Genomic DNA, 20,223 nt, shown 5'->3' on the forward strand with positions numbered 1-20,223 from the left:
GTTTGGAAAATTGGCTCCTAGATCAAAATCCATCTAGCAACTAATCTTCCTCATTTGGGAAATCCATCAGGTACATTATTTGATACAATATCACAAAACTCTCCCAACATATCTGCAACTTTTGTAGGCACCTCCTCTACTTCTTCTTTACTATCTTTTGAGATTATAGAAAAATACATATGCTCACACTTCATACCTTTGAGAAACTCTTTTCCATCAATAAAACATATTCTAACAGCAATACATACATTTTTTTCTTTATCCTTCAATGGCTTCAATTTATGCTTCACTCCATCCTTAGAGTGTAGGTATTTTATCTCCCATCATGTACAACATGCCTATCAAAGCACCATGGCCTACCTAGCAACACATGACATATGTCCATAGGTATGATATCACATAGTACCTCATCCTAATAGCTTCCAATCTTGAACTTCACAGAGCACTACTCATTGACCATGACCTTGTGGTCATCTTTCACCCAAGCAATACAGTATGGATGCAGGTGTTTCTATCTCTTCAACTTCAACTTGGTGACCATCATTTCTAACACATGATTGTCAGTTCTTCCACCATCAATGATCACATCACAACACTTATCTTCACATTTGCACCTTGTGCAAAACAAATTCCTTTTATCAGGTTCATTCTCACCACTTAGCAGGACTCTTCTATTAACTAGGACTTCTCCTCTTTCAGCATCTTCAAAATGATTGATATGGCATCTTCATCAACATGTGCAACTCTGGTTTGGCCTTTTATTCTTTGATCTATCCTTCTTTGGTGTTGGAAACATTCAAATGCTCTATGCTCTTCTTCTCCACAATGAAAACATTTCCCACAAAAGCCTCCTCATCCAGATCCTTCTCCTCTGCCTCTTCCTCTCTGATCTCTATTGTTCTAATCATGGAAATGATTGGAATTATTTTTCCTCTAGTTCTAACTACTACTTTTAGCCTCATCCTTATTCTTTTGATTATCATTACGACTTTCATAAGATTGTTCACCAAATCTTCCACCACGACCTCTTCCACTATTCTTGTTATCAAACTTCTTGCTTAGTTTCTCATCAACACTTAGGGAAAATTGATATGCCTCCTCAATACTAGTCACTTAAACAAGACTCATTTCATCCAGAATGCTTGGTTATTACGCATTAAGATAATAGGCAATGTTCTCCTTATCAGCTTCTACATGGACAGTTCTAATGAGAACTTGGTAGAACTCTTTAGTATACTCTTGAACAGATTTTCCTACTTGCTTCAACCCTTGCATTTTCTTTAATAGATCAAGCTCATAATCCACAAGAATGAACTATCACTTCATTTTAGCTATGATCTAATCCCATGTAGTGATTTTTTCATTTCCTCTTTTATTTCAATCCAACTAGATCTCCTACCACTAGATCTTTGCATGACCCTCAGTTTGGCCTTCACAAACTTAACCCTATAAGGATCTTCAATATCTTCATACTTAAAGTACTCTTCCAATTCATTGATCCATTCAATCAATTCCTCTAGGTTGAGATTTCTCAAAAATTTGGGAACATCAAACTTAGGTCTTTTTCTAATACTAGAAATGGCCCTAGAAAGCCTCATCTCCTTTGGCTTAAGAACTTTCTCTACTACACCTGGGTCTATGTTTCTTTCTTCTTCTCTTTCATCCTCACTTTCATCATCTCCTATGGCAAGATTCATTCCTCTATGAATTTTTTCTTGCATCAATTGCATTTTCCTCTAGAGGGTTCTAAAATCATCAAGTGTAACACCTTTGACTCTTCCACTACGCTCTCTTCATGGAGGCATTTTGATGCTTATGCTAAAACCCTAGTGCTAACTACCTCACAATCAATGATTTATCTACATGCTCAACCCAAACCATAGTCTTGGTGTGAAATGCCTCACAATTAATGATCTATCCACACACTCAAGAACCCTAGCTCTAATACCACTTGATGAAGGGTGCTCCCCTTAATACCATAAACCATAATAGAAAATAAAGAAATAACAGCAAATCTGAGAACAAAATATGGACTTCTTATTTGCACCACAAATGCAGAGCTACAAAATTCACAAGTACAATATGCTAACCCACATGGGTGCCTTCATTACAATAATTTGTAAGACAAGCTATGAACTATCACCCAGACTTGTCCTAGACAATATTTGGGCCTTTCTTAAATAGGTAATTTTATGTCACCTAGGAAGGTTCTAGATAATGAAACTTAATACCTAGGATCGACAGACCCTAACAATACATATAGAGTCGACCAAACACATCTTTGACAATTATTTTAGATATTTCGAGTAGCCCAACTTCAAAAGGCCATAACTCTTGAACCGTTGCTTTGATTGGCTATTATAACCATTTTTTAGAAATGCCAGCTCCTGATCTACAAGCCTCAAATTGCACTAGCACCCTTCCATCAAATTTTTAGACCTCATCCGGGCACTCTAAGGCCTCCAACGATGAGCCTGAAGATTTTTCTGCAAATGTTTCCACCGAAAATCCACAATAACTTCTCTGATACTTAAGTTGGAGAAATGATATTTTAATGGTAGGCTTATAACTCTAAAATGAACCTTCATATAGAAAATGAGAGCATTCCAAGCTCATATGACAAACTTACTAAAAATAGCAAGTTCTCATAAATAGTAACCACCATGTCTACTAGTCCTTATTGAAATAGAAAAGACTAAAAAGAAAATAATTTTTTGGGTGACGCAAGATTCCTCGTACACCTAGGATGCTCTTGCATCAGTTTTATAACCTTTAATAGGGTTGGCTTCTAATAGGGCTCACTTCATAAGAGTGAAAAATAGTAACTAGTTGCAATTGGTGGTTTTTCCTAAATTGGGTTTCCAAGTTAAATCTTGATGTCACTTGAGTTCATGTTATTTGTTTCATGTGTATGAAACTAAGTTAATCAAGGTTAATCATAGATAATATCTTAAAATTTACATGTTAAGAATTTATCAAGTTACAGTTCTTATTTCAGTGGTTACAGTTCTTATTTCAGTGGTTATCAAGTTATAGCATAATATTAGTATTAATCAAGTGCCTATGTTTTCCAAGCAACAGTATTTTTAGTAGTGCTTATGTTCTATGCTAACATCTAAGGGATCTAGGATTTATTTTAGTGGTAACTAATTCATCCATTCCCCTCTCAATTACTCCTCTTATATTTCCAACATATAGGATGTCACTTGAATGATCATGACTCATATTGACATTTTGATGTTTTCTTGATTTGTTTATGCATATTGTCTTCCCAACACTATTGATTAGAGCCCTCGAGGTGGTGGGGTTGCACATCCTCCATCATTTAGAGAATAATGAGAATGCCACATTAGATAGCATGGGATTCAAGTGGTTGCTACACATGCCCCATGTATGGGCAAACCACAGACTGTTGACCACATTAGCCGAGTGGTGCAATAGTGAGTATAATACTTTTCATTTTCCTACTAGTGAGACCACCATTATGCTGGAGGATGTATATCACATCCATCATGTGCCATCCCATGGAGATCCTATGAGTATGATCATTATGTTTTGATGTTTTTTCATTTTAAGTTTCTAATTTTCATATGAGGTATGTTGATATGAGTTTGATCATGTCATAGGTTTACTATGATTAGATCTTGATAAAGAGGAGGTTGGTAGTCTAGTAGCTATTTGAGGATGTGACCATCCTAGAATGACACCTCAACTAGGAAAGGTAGATAGATGAGTATGGGGATCTATATCCCTTGCCCTACCTAATTTTCTCATTGGTTTCCTAGGCTCTAGTCACTAATAGGGGCCAGAAGTACTTCCCTCTAGGATGGGTTTGACTCATTGCTGATTTGATAGGTCAACCAAGATAGATGGCATGGGGACCCTCCATCTTAGAAGACATGCATCACGAGTTGTACGAGATCATGTACCAAAATGGCTAGACTTGGACATGTGATACAATTCTAGCATAGATATGGACTTGGGAGCATGCTGCAATTATATAGCCATAGGTGCATCCATGGGAGCATAGCCACCCATTCATTTATAAATATAAAATGTTCATTCCTAAGCTATATAATGGGGATGTGACAAGCTAGAAAAAATTATTTTATGAGCTTATATATTTTTCTTGGAAACCATATCATTAGTGTGCTAGATGGTCAAATGCTTGAGAGCTTGAGTATATCCATTATGGAAGGTCATTGGTGGGGAGGCATTCTAAGATTTTCAAGTAGTTTTTCATTAGTTGTGTCTATAGATAGTTTAAGCAGAGATAGATGATTTTGATGGAGACTACCACATACACCCACTTTTTTGGATAGGAGGATTGTGGATGGTTGTCCATGCTGGACTACCAAATGGCCCTAAGGGATACAATAGTGTTGATGCATGAGCCTTGGGACTACCATTTAGACTTAGAAAATATAGGGTTTAATCTAAAAAATCTATATGATATGTAGAGGCATCCATTCCCTTAATTCACATGGCCAGATGCACTACCTATAGAAGCAAGATAGGAAGGAGATGGTGGGGATGACGATAAAGGTAGAGGAAAAGGTGGGAGATAGATGGAGGTCAAGATCAATTTTTATGGACCTAGGATGAGATGAATGTAGGAGCAAGTCATGAGAGAGTAGGAGAGTGGGGAGGAGGAGGAGCATCCACTAAGATGCAAGAGGGTGGAGAGGGTGAAGCCACATCAAGAGCATCCTTTAGGAGGAGATGGAGAGAAGGGTTGAGATGCATGGATTTAGGCCTTGGAAGCAAAGATACAGGAAATATGAATCACCATAGTCCTACAAGATTAGCAACTCATTGATGAGCATGCATAGAGCGAGGAGATTCATAGGGGGTGAGATGGGTCAAGTCAAGAGTCAGAGCATCATGGTGCATACAAGGCCTATATCTATATTGTGTACAAAGGTTTGGTGCCACCTAGATAGGGGATCCTAGACTATTTAGATTGAGTGGGTAGATTGGAGGGTGTTTTATAGCCATCAAATAGGAGACAGGATCCCTCACCATGAACACTACTAGCTGAGGAGGGTGGGAGTCAGTCTTAGGTCTAGGATTAGATGTAGGTTGATGTCCTTGTGATACTTTTTGTTGTATCATATGTAATTTTGAGATAGTTATCTAGATTTTGGATCCCATATTGTATTTGATTTATCATTATATTTATATATATATATATATATATATATATATATATATATATATCTTAGATACTAGATTTAATTAATCTTTCTTTGTGTACTTGTCTCATTTTCTATGCTCATGTGATGGTTTTTGCACATGGATGTTTTACCAATTGTGTTTATGTTTCCATGTGTTTTTTATCTTTTTGCTCACATTTATATATATTCTTACTTTTATGTTCTTATTTTAATACTCATGGATCTCTCTCATAGATAGTTTTAGCTCTCATGTATATGATGTAGACTCATGTTTTCAAAATGTGGTACTTGGATAGATTAGATGTGATGATAGGTATAGAAGAAGAAAGAAAGTGGGCATGGTTGAGATTGAGAAAATTCAATTTGTGCACTTTTGTAAACCCTTCTATCCAAGGTATCCCATAGATTTGAATAATTAAATGGTGGCCTAGAGCTCCCTATCCATGGAGTGAAAAGGTGTGTGATTGTGCATATGAGTAGCTCTTAGGTGATCCTTAGAGACACAAAACTTGCTAGTAAACCATGCAAAGGAAGATTCCTTAGAAAAGAGTAAGAGTGAAATGTTAAAGAGATTCTCAAACATGCAATGCAAGAAATGAGCTAAGCTAAGATGAAATGCACAATGCAACTATGCTAACAATATGATAATGTTACCAAGCCATACTAATTAAACTAGGTGATTTAAGCTATCACAAAAGGAATGAAACTACTTGCAAATGGATCTAAGCTAGTATGAAAATGTCAAGAATGATATGAGAAGAATATAAGTTCTCCACAAATGCTCCAAGAATTTGTAAGCAAACTTGCAGCATAACATTAGCTCAAAATTATGATCCTTAGAGAATGAGAGATATCTCCCTTTTAAAGATGTATGGACATTTGAGATCAAGATCAAGAAATGAATGATCAAGGGTGGGGGTTGACTTTAAGCATGATCCATGTGTAATATAAAGTCAACCAATTAAAATGAATTGACTTTTTATGTGAGACATGCTCATTTAATCAAATATGGAATTAGGGTATCATAGTCAAACTATACATTAAAATCAAATAAATTGATGTGATGTGTATGGATGAATCATTGAGACTTAGCTTATGCGTAGTTGAGGAAAGCTCTATGACAATGTCATGATTACATATGTCAGTACACATGTGTGTATGGATAGTATAGGTGCAAGTTATAGTTGAAATACCAATATGTGTATGTAACAGAGCATAACATAGCATATCAGTAATTAGAGTTGTATGGCTTAAGGAATTATTTTGGTGACAAAATAATTACTAAGTCATGATGAGCTAACTATGTGTAAATTAATCCATTAGTTATTTTATATTATGTCAGGTGTGTGAAGACATGAAAGTCGACTGAGCAAAGATTTGCAATTATGCAAGGTTTAAGTAAAGATTGTATCTTGCATAGATAAAGTGTGCTATGTATGATATGAAAACTATTGTGTGGATAATGTGAAAGTTGTGTGAGCCTTATGTGATGAGAGATCTAATGTATGATCAAAAGAAGTGTGAAGTATAGCAGTGAGAAAGTATTGTATGTATATATACGCTTGTGAAGAACTAAATTGTATAATTGCATGTTAGGGAAGTGGGCTCTTCTTGCATACATTGTATTTGATCTACCAACTCCTAAAAGGGTTGAGGATTCTAACAAGGCCTAGTCCTCTAACAAGGACTCGAGACACTATATGTATTTCATAGACTCCTAATAGGGTCAATATCCTTAACAAGATTCTTTTTTTTAGTGGATCATCTAGTGGGTATCATCCCCACTGGGGTTTTCCCTTGGCTAGGGTTTCCCTAGTTAACAAATAATGGTGATATGATTTCTCTATATGCATGATTATATTTACTATTCAGCATTGCTGGTTTACTTTCATATACATGTTATAAAGTAATTAACAATATTCAGTTGTAGGAAAAAGTTTGTAGAATATTGATTCACCCCTCCCCTCAATATTATCTATTTCTAACAATTGGTATTAGAGCACAATTACTTTGAAGAGGCTTAACATCTTGAGTAAGATGCCTGTGAGTAACATTTGCTTATTCTTCTTATTCACTTCCTCTAAGCATCATCAAATCTTCTATTATGTTCCATACATTAAATCCTCAATTTGACCTTATATTTATATCTTACACATTATCAAGTTGGCTTGAATACAAATTAGAATACTTAATATTCTTCTCCTTAGTCTTCTAAAACCAAAAATTAAATCAATTGAACTCAATATACCAAAATAATAAAAACTTTTGTTAGCTAACCATGCTTAGTAAACACTAACTCAAAAATGATATTCTCGTGTTAACCAAGTGAACTTAGTTAACAATGCATATTCACAAAGTTCCTTTGGTAACTGAATGAACTCATTTAACACTAGCTCCATCTAATATTTTCTTCATTAACTAAGTGAGCTCAGCTAACACTCAACTTCTACAAACTTCCCTTTGACAATCAAGTGAACTCAGTAGACACTATTTTCTAAACTTGGCAAACTCTAGAATTCTCACAAAACACAGGAAACTATCTTCACTACTTGAGTAAGCTTGGCATACACTGAGTGGAAATGATATAAAATTTTGTGTAACATCAAAGACAATGCACAATTAAACAATATTTTTCAACAATCTCCCTCTTTGGCATTGATGGCAACATAACATGTCATAATAAAATGAAATTATTAGAGAAAGAATAAAGTAAAGAATGGAACCTTAGTTTCATTCTAATTCCCATCCATGAGAACTCCCTCTACCTTTAATTTCTCCCTTTTTTAGCAAAACTATGTCTTCAACATCTTCTTCTAATAGCAAACTTTCCTTCTTTAATATCAAACCAAGTTCTCCTTCTTTGACATCTCTGGAAGTAATAAAATTTCTATGAGATATGATAGAAAACTTCTCCCTCTTTGACTTCTCATGCCAAAGACAGTATTCATTGAATATCAATGTACCTCATGTACTGATTCATCTGCAATGTATATTGAAAATACTACATCAACTTTCTGATCTTCAACATGCTCTGGTTGATGCATCACTAAACTACATTTAGTGAGCTTTAGATAGGGGAACGACCCCTAATTTACCTCTTAGATACAAAAATGCATCCTTAGATAATGGCTTAGTGAATATATCTACAATTTGTTCTTTAGCATTCACATATTCCAATGTTACTTCTTTGTCTTGTACCAATTCTCTCAAAAAATGATATTTTATAGCAATGTTCTTGGTTTTGGTATGCATCATAGGATTCTTTGATATATTAATTGCACTGGTGTTATCACAGAAGATAACCACTAGATCCTTTATCTCTATCTTCATGCCTACCAACAATTACTTGAACCAAAAAATATTGGAACAATTAATTGATGCTACAACATATTTTTCTTCTATTGTACACTGAGGAATACAATTCTACTTTTTGCTTATCCAAGACACTAGTCTTTTACCAAGAAAGAATGCTCCACCACTTGTGCTCTTTCTATCATCAACACTTCCTTCCCAATCAGCATCTATGAATGCTTTCAAATCCAAACACCTCCCTTTTTGTGCCATAATCCATTGTCTTTAGTACATTTTAGATATCTGATGATTCTCTTGATTGCCATCATGTGATTTTCTTTGGGATTTTTTGAGAATCTTGCCACCATACCAACTGCTAATTCAATCCCAGGCCTTGTGTGCACTACATACTGCAATTTTCCAATCATTGATCTATATGTTGTTTGATCTACCTCCTTGGAATCATCATGTTTGGAAAGCTTATGTATAGTAGACATAGGTGTTCAACCTAGTCTTGAATTTTCCATTCCAAACTTCTTTAGTATCTCATTTATATATTTGGATTGAGTAATATTGATATCATGTTTCTTCTATTGGATCTGTAATACAACAAATAATTTTATCTCTCCAAACATGGACATCTCAAATTCTTTACTCAACTCTTCTGAAAATGCCTTGCACAAGTCATCATTTCCTATAAATAAAGTGTCATCCACAAAGATTTCTGCCAACACAATTTTCTTTTTCAGTCATTCTTTGATATACAAATTTTTTTTATCATTTATTCTTTGAAAACCAATCTTCATCAAGTAGTTATGAAGTCTTTCATACCAAGCTATGGGATCTTGCTTGAGACCATACAATGTTTTGTGTAATTTTTAGACCATATCTCTTTTTCTAGGATCCACAAAACCTTCAGGCTATTCTATGTAGACTTGCTCATCAAGAATTCTATTCAAGAATGCAAATTTTACATCCATTTGACAAACTTTAAATCCTCTGTGTGTTGCATATGCTAGCAAATTTCTAACACCTTCTAATCTTGCAACAAGAGAAAAAGTTTCACCATAATCAATACCTTCTTCTTGAGAATAACCTTTACAAACTAGCCTTTCTTTGTTTCTTGAAACTTTTCCATCTTTATTTAGCTTATTTCTGAATACCCACTTTGTGCCAATTATATTTTTATCCTTGGGTCTAGGAACAAGAGTCCAAGTCTTATTCTTCTCTATATGTTCTATTTCTTAATTTGTAGCCTCAATCCAATTTTCATTTTCCAAAGCATCTTTAACATTTCTAGGTTCAAATTCAACAAAAAAAATATGTACCTTTCAATTTGTTTCTTGTCATTGTTCCATCTGACTTGTCTCCAATGATCTAATTAGGTGCATGGTGCCTTTTGACATATCTTGCTAACACAAGTACTTTGGATTTGGAATATGCTTGTCTAACCTCTTCATGATCCTCTATATCAAGCCCATTCCACTATCTATGACTCAAGTCCATCAAACTCAATTTTCTCTAGCACTAACTCAGTAGCTTCTAACTGTGACTTGATTCCTTTGGACTATGACTCAAGTTGCATTGGCTACAACTTGGTAGCTTTTGGAGATTTTGGGTACTCAAGAGGTGAGGCCTCCTCACTTCCATGTATATTTGGAAATTTATCAGGTTCATAGTAAACAAACTTTTGTAATCCTCAAGTTCTTTGTTTCTTTCTTCTTCACTCTTTTCTACAAATTCATTAATTGTCATATGTGCATTTTCTAATATTTTATGAGTAGTTAGATTCAAACACTTGTATGCTTTACTTCTACAGGAGTATCCTAGGAATATGCCTTCATCACCTTTGACATCAAATTTACCTTTCCTAGATTCCTTCAAGATATAACATTTTCTACCAAATACTTTCATGTAACTTACATTAGGATAATAGTCATACCATAGTTCATAAGGATTTTGATTTGAGTCTTTCTTCAACTATACTTTGTTCAAGATATGTGCTACAGTACTAATTGCTTCCTTCTAATGTTTGATTGCAACACTCTTTTCTATCATTAAGGTTCTTGCATGAGCCATGATGGATCTGTTCCATCTTTTTGCTATACCATTCTATTGAGGTGTACTAGGGACTAATACTTATCTCTTAATTCCTCTTTCAATGTAAAATTCATTGAACTCATTGGAAATGAATTCACCACCTCTGTCTAATCTCAATCACTTCAGCTTCTTTCCAATTTCTTTCTCTACACTCGCCAGATACCACTTAAACTTTTGAAAAGCTTTAGATTTTTCTTTTAGATACATTACAAACATCATTCTAGAATAATCATTAAAAAATATAATAAAATACCTATCTCCACTAGTGTAGCTCTCTATTCCAATAGGTCCATATAAGTTTGTATGATCCAAGACTTCTTCGGAATGATAGTCTTTTCTTTTGAAACTTGTCTTTCTCATCTTACCAATTTGACAATTTTTGCATAGACCCAAATCAGGTTTCCTTAGACTAGGAATACCTCTTACTCTTCTATTTTTTATTATATTGACCATATTATCAAAGTTCACATGACACAACCTTTTTATGCCATAACCAGCTTTCTTCTACTTGAGCAATAAAACATGAACTTTTACTGAGGTCTAGGTAGAATAGGTTACCTTTTGTTTATTTTCTAGACCCAACTAGATTACCTTTTCCATCTAGCAGCTTGGCCTTCCCATTCATGAATTCCACATTGAATCCAATGTTATTCAATTGTGCCACACTGAGTAGATTATGCTTTAGTCCTTCAACCCAATAAGCATTGTCACATCTAAAGTTCATTGATTATTGAAATACAACGTTTTCCCTTTATGCCAAAAGGTTCATTGTTTACAAATCTCACACTACCACCATCATAATGTTCCATTTGTTCAAATTTTGTTTTATCACCAATCATATGATGTGAGCAATCACTATCAATAATCCATGTATCATTGTTTCTAACATGAGAGATAAGTATCATTTTATCTCCTTCATCATCAGATTCATCTTTTATAGAAATATAAATCATTTCATCATTTTCACTACTTTTTGAATCTTTAGCCATAAAACAAGATTTATTACCTTTTTCCTTGTAGTCCTTGAAGTTATTGAAATCCTTCTTGCCTTTGTACTTTTTGTGTTTCTTTTCATCTTTGTCTTCTTTGTTTGGGCACCTTGTAGCAATGTGTTCAACTTCTTCACAAGAGAAACATATTATAGGAATTTTGTCTTTATACTTTCCTTTGCCTTTGGGATACCTTCTTGCAACCAATGCCTCAATGGCTTCAAGATCAATATTTAGATCTTTTAGCTTTCTACTTGATTGATGCCTTGGCTTCACATGCGAACTCAAGATTGTTAGAACTAGGAGTATAATTGTCATAGTTATCTATTTCAAACGTTCTCAATCTTCCCACTAGAGCATCCAAAGTTATATTGTTATTTGAATCACATCTCATCTCTTGAATAGAAGATACTCTTATTGTATAGATAGGAAGAATTTTTATCATTACCCTTCTTACCATTGTTACATCTTCAATTGTTCCTCTAGAGGCTTTGATTCTTTCAACATATTTTGCAATATTTTCACCCTCTCTCATTTTCATCTAATCAAACTATCCTCTAAGACTATCTGATTTGGCTCTCCTTACATTTTCATCTCCTCCATATATGGATTTAAGCTTGATCCACATTTCATAAGAAATTCCACAATATTTGACCTCATCAAATTTGGCATAGTTGAGAGATGAATCAATATCAATCATCATGATATTATGACTCTTCTTCTCTTGAATTTCTTCAATAGTCATAGTTCCAATAGGAGCATTGTATGTGGCATCTAGATACATTATCCCTAAATCTCCAATGATTTTCAAGTGTAGCCTCATGAGTTCTTACCATGCTTTGAAGTTATCTTTTTTTAGCTTTGGGATCTCCCTTCTATAAGACATCCTGATCTTTAGCTTAGGTCCTTGAAACCTTCTTTGCAAGCACCAAAAGTTCTGATACCAATTGTTGGAAATATAAGAGGGGTAACTGAGAGTTGAGGGGTGAATTAGTCACTACAAAAATAAATCTCAAATCCCTTAGATGTCAATCAAAACATAAACTCTGATTAAATTGTATTCTATTGTAACTTGGCAAACACACATGTACTTGGTTTACACTAGCAAATATTGTAACTCGACAAAAACTGAATATATTGATCTTTATTTGATTAACCTTAAGTTTAACTTAGTTTCATACACATTAAATAAATAGCATGAACACAATTGACACTAAGATTTAACATGGAAATCTAATTTGAGAAAAACCACCAATTGCAACTAGTTATTGATTTTCACTCTTCTGAAGTGAGCCATGTTAGGAGTTAACCCTATCAAAGGTTACAAAACACACTATTAGGTGTGACCCTATTAGAGGATGTAATCGCCCTATAAGGAGTGGCCTTGTTAAAGGTCTTTAGACAGTTCAAATAGAACTAATGCCAAAGGGGGAGATTGTTGACATTATAGTCAAGTGTATTTATTAGTGACACGCACACTTAATCAGATGGTTAGCAACTACCAAGCTTATCTTGCAATTTTTAGTGTTAACCAAATAATTCAAGATCTAATGAGTTCTATAGTTGCTACCGAGTTCTAGGAACAATATTTAGTTTGCACTAAGTAGTATCTACCAAGTTAGTGATTATAAGTGTAAACCAAGCTTCAAAGTATTTATCGAGTTTCTCAGTGCAAACTGAGCTCTCTAGTGTTTACCAAGTTCACATCTTTAGTGATATGAATCTAGTGTTGACCAAGCTATGCAATGTCAACCAAGTGATTCAATTTATACTTAGCTCATAGTGATAATCTTGACTAAGCTATGCAATGTTAACCAAGTGATTCAGTTTATATGTCGAGTTTTGTAGTGTTCAATGAGTCACTAGTGTAGACCAAGTTTAGACTACTTGAAAGTGATTAGTATGAGCTGAGCTTCTATGTCTACTAAGTGCATGATGATGTTGAGTGTTGACAATGGATTTCAAGTGTCAAAACCTCATCAAGTTTGTCTTTAGAACCTATGTACCTATAGTTGGACCAACTTTGTGTATTTTGGTGAAACTTGTATTATGTTGATGTTGATGAATTGTAAATTGGATTAGTATATATGTAATGTATGGTATCACATCCAAAGAGAATGGTATGAAAATGAATATAAAAAGATATTTATAAGAGTAGAAGTGTGAAGTCAAAAGGTTACAAGTAGTATAAGGAGCAACAAAGATTTATCTATCACAACAAGGTGATCATTACACTCCAAACAGGGATTTTTTTAGTGGCGATTAGTCGCCAAATGGCAAATATGTCCTGATCGGGCTATAGAAATTGGCAAAAAAAAACACCATATACTAGTTGACCGGTTCGCCCAGATTTTATAAAATACTCATACAGTGATCAAAACGTTCACCACTATTATTATGTAATTTCAGTTTGGTAGTCGGGTTCTTCACCCATATTTCTCTTTAATGTTTACTCTTATTTGCCACAGAATTAATTAAGTGTCTCTTTCGACGATCATCATTCGCCAAATTCCCATTTTCCTATGTGAAATTTTTATTTGTCCTAGGACCCAATTCGCCATGCATCACACACAATGGGGTCCCAAATTTCCACCCTATTTTCCCACTCAATTACTTGAAATTATGTGGGCTTCACCAAATATTAGTTCTTATCATATGTAACGGTCGGCCCATTCGCCAAAATGAAAATAGTTTATTTGTAGTTGTCTATTTAAGACATGAGTTTCATTATTGAAACATGCCGAAAGAAGGAGCCTTATTCATAGTATTGTGATCAATAGAGAACCAAAATGACGACGACTACGAGTCCATAGTATTTTATTGCAGCCTTAATTTGATGGAGATGTCATAGTCAAATTTAAATAAGAAGAGGAGTAGGACTAATGAAGGTGGAGATGTCCAAGAGAGGCCAACGAAATGCAAAAATATATCTTCATACTTTGGTAGGGGTAGACGCAACAGTGTTGGTCAAAGTAAGGAAGGTACATCATCAGAGGAGCTTGGAGAATCTCAACCTACACAGGAGTCCATTCAACAAATTGGGGAGCCTAATAAATCTGGTGACGGAGTTGCAGAACCTTATATCTCTAATGAAGATGACCTTGAAGAAGAATATCTAATAAATAACTAGTACCAGGATGAATCAATCAACTTCGGTGATGATGATGGTGCAATTAACAGTAACAGTGACACTAAAGAGAGAGGAAAATCAAAAAAAAAAATTGATCATCAGTGGGAGATGGCCAGGAGATTTAAATTTGATTGGGTAGAAAAGTATCCATTCATTGAACCCATGGACAATCCAATTGTAGGTGAGCCACTAGTAGAATGCAGATGTGCAATTTGTAGTTGGAAGTATAAAAAGGAAAAGTGGTTGTAGCTTAAACTAGACACCATAGAGAAACATGTTGGTAAGATTTACGAAACCTCAACTATAGATGGTAAGGAAATAAAAGTGGTAAGATATAAAACAAAGGAGCAATGTCAACATAAAAGGAATGTTGAAAAATATTATATGTTTCAGAAATTTCAGACGAAGCCTGGTGAATTTCAAGGTTCTATTAATGTTATTTTTGCAAAAGCAAGTGAAGTAGAAGAACATGGAAAAGTTGTTCAATTAAGTAATGTTTTCTATATTTTGAGTAGAGGTTGTCCAATGATAGAGTATCCAGAAATGAGTGGTTTTTTACACTTTCTAAAAATTCCTAACTATCCTGTCAGTCATTGGTCGATAAATAGTGGATGGGAATGGGCAAGTTGTATTGTGCAAGTTGAAATAGAGGATGTACAAAGAAAAATAAAAGAGTCAAGCTTTATTGCATTTTCCTTAGACAAAGTTATGGCAATAGATAATACGTCATGGGTATGCATGCATGTTTATACTATACAGAATAATGTCCGCCAACCACATCTACTATCTGTTACTAAATTAAGAGACAATGTGATAGCAGAAACTTTATTTCATTTAGTAAAGAGCAATTAATTGAATATGGAGCTATGGATGAATCGACAATAGCGAAGAAGTTGGTCTATGTTGGAGCGGATGGAGCTTCAGTAATGCAAGGTCAAAGGAATGGTCTTTGCACAAAGATGCAGGCTTCTTGTTCACAATATGTTGTTGCCATTTACTGTATGGCCCATAGGATGAATCTTGCTTTTAGAGTTGTGAAGAAGTTTCCTTCAGTAAACTAGGTTGAAAATTTAGTAAGAGAGTTGTATGCATATTTTTGTCGAAGTCCCAAGCGTTTTAGGGAATTTCAACACTTTGCTGATGGAATTACCAATGGAAACAAGCTTCTAAAAGATGTTGATACCAGATGGATCTCTTTGGATGGACCAGCGCATCGAGTATTTTTTGAATATCAATCTTTGATTGGACTGATGTACGAAAATTGGGACAATGCAAAAAATCAGAGATGTGGGGACCTACTTCGGAGGTTAAGCAATATAGAGACACTTTTGACTTTGGAATCTCTTCTTCCCATGCTAGAAGAAATGAGGTTAATTATTAAAAAAGCCTAGCAAAGAGCCATGTATATTATAGAATATGCTCAGTTGCGTAAAATGTCATGTCGAGCCCTCGATAGTCTCTATCGTACTGACCTAAATTTATCTGATGATAGATTTAATCACTAGCAAAAACTAATAGATTTGGACGATCTTGATAATTATTTAAAGATCATTGAAAATGAAGATTTATGTGTTTGTGTAAGGGGATTTCAGATACCAATGTACTACAGTGCCCCAAAGAAGCGAGCTACAAGAGTTATAAGGGAAGAGTTTACCAAGATCGTCGAGTCTATAGCATCTACTGCAAGGGACATAGCCTATAGATTTTCCTCTGAAATAATATCATGATTCCCATATGATCAATTGCATGAGGCCATGGCAATTGTGTTTCCTCAATATTGGTCCTTCAACAATAAGGAAGATTATCGTAGAAGGCTGTTAATCTTGATAAAGGAATTTTGCAAATTTATAGAATTCAATGGAGTGACTATCAATGGAATATTAGATGAGGGTCTTCTTAGACAACAATCAGGAACCTTTGCAAGGACCATGAAGCATCAATATCAATTAATGTGTAACCCACATGAAGAGGGCTCGGCAACAAAGCTTTGAACAGAACTAAAATAGAGCACATTGTTGCATGAAGAAATTTTAGAGTACTTCAAGCTTGCTGATCTATGTCAAACCATGATATTGGGTTCAGTGGAGGATGAGAGAGTTTTCAGTGCTTTGGGCTTCCTAAAATCAAAGCTAAGAAACAAACTAGACAAGAATTTGGAATCATGCTTGAGGGTATACACATCTAGGTATAATGTCAATACTTTTCCTTTTCAAAAAGCAATGGAAATCTGGAAGAAAAGATGCAAAAGAAGAAGGGTGGGACTGGGCAACACCATTAACCAATCTCCTACAGCAACTCCAAGTGGGACAAGTACAGTTGGCAGTGGCACTAGCCATGGGATTGGGAGTTCGAGTCATAGAAGTGAAGGTCAGAGTGAACTTGAAGTTGAAGAAGACACAAATGAAAATGAAGAGAACAATGAAGCAACTGGACTACCAGAATTGGATGATGATGATGACATAGAGATAAATTGGAAATTTTAGGAAATTTTTGCTAAATTAGCAGTGGCAACCAATAAGTATTTTTTGAACTTATTAACTACTATATGATATCCTATCATTCAATGTTCATTTTAGAAAAGCAAGAAATTAGAATGTATTATGTTTCATCATTAAAATTTGAGAACAAAGAGTATTATTACTGTAGAGTGTAGTTTATATCATGTCATCAATGATCATTCATATTTGAATTTGAAATTCCTAAATGAAATTTTGTTTTCTATTTTATTCATTTATTCAACATACATTGAATTGGAAAACATGAAAATTAGATAGAATTATAGATTCAATTCCATAATTAATAATTATTAATGGTTTTCATTTGCAATATTCAGCTAATATGGTACAATTCTTGTAAGCCAATGACCCTGAATTCCCTTTTATAGAAAAAAGGGAGCAACAACAACTTCAGGTCAATTTTCCTAATGTGAAGTCTCAAAATCTAAATCAGTAAGACATCTACAAGTCTAAAACATCTCTGCAACTTTAGTTGTACATTTCTGCATTTGACAGGTCGATTTAGTAAATTAGCAATTTTAGCATAGGCAATAGCATCTGTAAGACTGCAACATTGATCCTGTTCAAAAAGCAAAGTTCAAACTTGTTACTTTAAACTCAATTCTAGAGTCTAGACTATAGTATGTAGGATAATATGAAAGATATTCATATATAGTAAAGATATAGAGATGATTGAAACTAAAATTACTTTCACATACAGACTATAAGTTTCTGTAGTATGCTCCATTCTTCTTCGGTTGGAAGGGCAAAATTTTTGATGTTATGGTAAATGACCTGCATTCCCGTCAACATTCCATACTTGGAAGAGCGAGTTTCAAGCAATGTTCGTTCCACTAGTGCATGAAAATTTATGAATGTTTTGATGCACTTTGCAATGCCTTCATGAGTTATGTCCTGAGGAAAGTTGCCTAAATCAGAGGTTATTTGGTCCTCCAACTATTGTTTGTAAACTTCTCTTCCAACGAAACCCGTTGTTAAGAAATCAGATCCAAGACTTAGTAAACCAAGAGATATCAATTTTCTTGTTTTATTGTTCATCTTGGCGAGCTTTGGCCCAAATAAAGCAAGAACTTCTTCTGCTTCTGTTAGTTTTTGACATTTATGAAATACAAAGGTCGCCTTTATTATTGAACCAATGCGGTCCTGAATTCCCTTGCTTGCCAAATGCCTATCAACAGTGTTGTTGATTTCTTCCATAATCCACTTTGCAGTTTTCTGTCTCTAACCAAAACTTTTGTTCTCCTCAAGTTGTTCTTTCAACTTCCCAAAAACATCTGTAAGAGCTTCGTAGAGTTCGAACCAATCACACAACCTATCAACAAAAGTCTTTATTTGCCCCCAGAAGTAATTTTTTAATTGCTTTACTATATTATTTACATGGTCATTCAAGCCATTTTCATATTTTTTAATAGTATCATTTTCCTTCTTTAGGTCTTCTTTCATTTTTGAGTACTGGTGTTCACTATGTTTTCTTATTTTCTCTGCTTTATTTTCCCACCCTTTTGCTTTCTCTTCCCACTCTTTTGTTTTTACCCTCTCATTTTCCAATTCTTTATTTAACTTATTGTTTACATTTGCAACATTCTCCAAGTTTCTGTATAACTTTGTTGAAGATTCTTTTTCATCCTGGAGTGTTTTTCCCATTTTTTCCAAATTTTCCCTCAGAGTTTTCAGTTCTGCATCTATTTGTTCTTGCTGTTCAGTTGCTTCTTTAGAGCTAGAGGATGAATTTTTTTATACTTTTCTCTAATTCTTTGCATCTGTTTATTGTTGCTTTCTCACTTGCCTTTACATTTGCTAGGTCTTCCTTTAACTTATCTATTGTGCCCTAAAGCTTTCCCTTCTCTCTCTCCAACTTCATCACTGAACTGTAGACCACTTGGTTGGTCATTTTGGACACATTTATCTTGTCCACATTTTTAATTTTGGATAAATCCATTTGGAGGGTGCTAACTTGAAATTCAGATGGATCTAATTGACTCTCTGGTGGATTGTTATCTCTAGCTGGGGGCAGAACAACCATGAATTCCATCATATCTTTATCTGGGTCATATGTGGGAAATAGCCTGTTGGTTGCAGGTTCTGCATCACAAGTTGTAGCAATTACTTCCATCTTCATTGTCTTACTATTTTGTCTATTCTTTTTTTTTGATTTTTCATAGTTAGTTACAAATTCATTGTAACGAAAATCAGGATTTTGTGAGACAATTGAATGTTTGAATGGTGAAATAGCAGTAGCACTTGCTCTAATGTATGAGCTTCCACCAATACCATGAGGATAACCAACACCTAGACCCATTAGTGGGGTTTGTGGACTGTTCTGAGGGATTTCTCCTGAAGGATGGGCAATTGTTGGACTCACAGTCACCATTGGCGTTGTTGTACTAGTAGTACTACTAATACTTGTCATAACCTTCTTCTTCTTTACAATTTCTTGATCTCCGAGACCAAATTTTTTTGCATCTATATACAACGTCTTTTTTGGACCACTAGTTGTAGTTTTACCCATGATATCTACAGCTGTGGGAGTGACAGTTGATTCAGATTGAATTTGAGTGCTTGGAAGTGGAACTGTAAATGAAGCAAGAACAAATTTAATTAACTGAGATGAATCCAATGTGGATGGAATTGACTGAGTTGATAATTGATCTCCATGCCCAAGGCCTAGTTTTTGACCATGCTTTGTTGCTATAGCTGGTGGTTGAGGTGGTAACCAAACCCCTTCTCCACTGGGACCCAGACCACCAAAACCTTGGTAGCCAATTTTTTCTACAATTTTTGCCCCTTTTCATTATATAGAAGTTTGGTGGATGCATCAACTCCTCTCTGAATTTGTGTACTAGATGAGGGATTCAAATAATCCTATTCATCATAATCATCATTAGTATCACTGTGATGTGCTTCAATTGGATGCTCCTTATTCCACAATTCATCAAATATTCTATCCTCTTCAGCCTCATCACGATCCAAAGAGGTCTTTGGCTCACCGAGATTCTTCCTCATTTCCCAAAATTGAGAAA

Source organism: Cupressus sempervirens, chromosome 1 (assembly GCF_028749045.1).
Source record: "Cupressus sempervirens isolate cs-2001-9-10 chromosome 1, ASM2874904v1, whole genome shotgun sequence".
Lineage (NCBI taxonomy): Eukaryota > Viridiplantae > Streptophyta > Pinopsida > Cupressales > Cupressaceae > Cupressus > Cupressus sempervirens.